The sequence below is a fragment of the Microtus oregoni genome, unplaced genomic scaffold (assembly GCF_018167655.1).
Source record: "Microtus oregoni isolate MIOR12 unplaced genomic scaffold, Mior012 000074F_ref0000038, whole genome shotgun sequence".
Lineage (NCBI taxonomy): Eukaryota > Metazoa > Chordata > Mammalia > Rodentia > Cricetidae > Microtus > Microtus oregoni.
Window position 1 is genome coordinate 5,303,169 of NW_024544004.1, and position 2,546 is coordinate 5,305,714.

Sequence of the window (2,546 nt, forward strand, 5' to 3'; positions counted from 1 at the left end):
TGACTTATATTAAAAGCTACTTCAGACCCAGACAACCTAGCGGTAATGAAAGTTAAAACCAAAAAGTAGACATTTAAATATTAATCAAGAGATATCTGATTTTGGAGACCAAATATAGAATAACAATGCCACCTTTGTAGGTGATCTTATCCAAGAAGATATCTTAAAAGGAAAAACTTTCATAGATTTTCATAGGGTAATGTTTCATACAATACTAACAAAAAAGCATTCATATTGAAGATAAAATTTCATCTTCTATTAGCATATAGAAATAGGTTTGAGTTCCTGCCCTTATACTCCAAGCCCTTAGATTTTAGATCATTAAGAGACCATTCAAATAGAAGATATGCTGACAATGTTAATATATGTGAAACTACACAAAAAGTTGATAAAATAGTGATATATAAATCAATTTATTCTGAACACTTTGTAATGGATAGTGTAATTGGAGAATTCTCTTTTATTCCTAGCCACTCAGATCTGAATAATCACCCAGAAACTCCATTAACCACAAGACTGCTTGGCTGATGACTCAGGTGTATTTCTAGCAAACTCTTATATCTTAAATTAACCTATTTCTATTATTTTATATTTTACCACGATGTTCATAGTTTATTAGTAAGGTTCTGGCATCCTTCTCCTTCAACAGGTACATGGCTCCACCATCTTTCTCTCAGAATTCTGTTTAGTGTTCTCACCTAGCTCTATTATGCCCTACCATAGGCCGAAGCAACTTCTTATTAACCAATGCTAACAAAACATATTCACAGCATCCACAGAGGAATCCCACATTATCTCACCTTTTCTGTGTAAACAAAAAGGAAGTTTTTAACTTTGACATGGTAAAATTGCATACAACAAAACAGGTATCAAGCAAGAATTACAGTTACAATATTTTTGGTTGTTGTTGTTTTCGAGAGAAGGTTTCTCTGTAGCTTAAGTGCCTGTCCTGGAACTAGCACTTAAGACCAGGCTGACTTCAAACTTAGAGAGATCCACCTGCCTCTGTCTCTCGAGTGCTAGGATTAAAGGCCTGTGCCACCACCGCCCTATTCAGTTATGATGCTTTATGTATCTTATCTTTGTGAGTCTAAAGTTTCATATCCAATTTATCTTTTATAATAACTAAGGAATATGATAATTATTTTTCTTCAACTCCTCACAGACACCAGAAAGATATAATGTAGCCCACGTAAACAAGAAGTGCCCTGTAAGCAACTTCCAAAATTGTAGAATTGACAGAGACATCTTGCTGCCTGGACAGTCACCCAAAGTCTTCTGTAACATTGGGGCATCTCTCTTAAGCCTACAGGCCCATAATATCTGGCAGACTTTTCCAGGAAGCAGGAAATTTGAAAGGCTGTTTCACCTATATTGACAGTTTGTCAGTTCTTCAAAATGTCTAGTAGTTTCTTTGGTGGAGCAGGTACCCCAAAGTACTGTCTCACCTTCTTATGTCAAGTTCAGCAGTCATTGTTTAATGGGTCCTGCATGTCCAGTTCATACAGCATACCATCAAAAAAATCCATACAAGAGCAGTTTCTTGCCCAAATGACTAGACTTGTCACATTGAAGGCAAATTCCATAATGAGTTTCTTCAATGCCCATCAACCTCTTAAAGTAGATTGGTGCCACCCAAAGAAGAAATGTCTCATTTCATTGTTAAGAAAAGTTTAAGTTCTTAAAGCATTTAAAAAATTCAAAGAAAATACAATAATGTATAATATGTATAATCCAGACTCTGTGTATTTTCCATCTTTATATGACTTATTTTATTAACTCTATTACTTTTAAATATTTATTTTATTACCTTTACTTCTTTAATCTCCAACTGTCTGTACTCTTTTGTCTTTCTCTCTTAAGTCCATGTACATTTATCCAACATTGTGACCCATTCAGAGGTCTTTTTTTTTCTAAATTTGTCTCATTGCATATCCATAATCATTTTCTGACCAGGAGCATTTTTAAAATAAATGTTAAGTGAGCATGGCTAGGATTAACACTGCAGCTTTGCCTGTTGGCTACATCCTGTCCAACATGGCAGAGGTGTGTTCACTGCCTCTGTGAGTAATGTTCACAATCCAGCTCCAGGAATTCAGTGGGTCTATGTTGCCATTAATAAACTTGTAGCACTCTGCTCACAAACTTCCTTTAAGTTCTCCATAGTCAGACCTCCAAAAAGAGCCAGAGTCATTGGTGCCACTAGCATAAATCAGGAAGCTATCTCTTAAAGAAGCCATGCCTCTGCTTGCAGAAAGGAATGAGGCCTGGTTATCATGCTTAAGAGCTTTGAATGTAGTTATGTATGTACCTGAGTCACCACAAAAAATAAATAAAATAAAAAAAATCAGTGTTTTACAGCAATTATATGATTAATATTGCACCAAATCTATATATAGAGAAATCTGTGTCATATTGCTAATAATTTAATAAATGGGACTTTTTAGTTATCTTTATATCTCCTCAAGACCTGTTGGAAAATGCGAAATAAATACATGAACAGCAATATCAACAAAAAATTCATCCCTGAAATTCAAAACATAAAT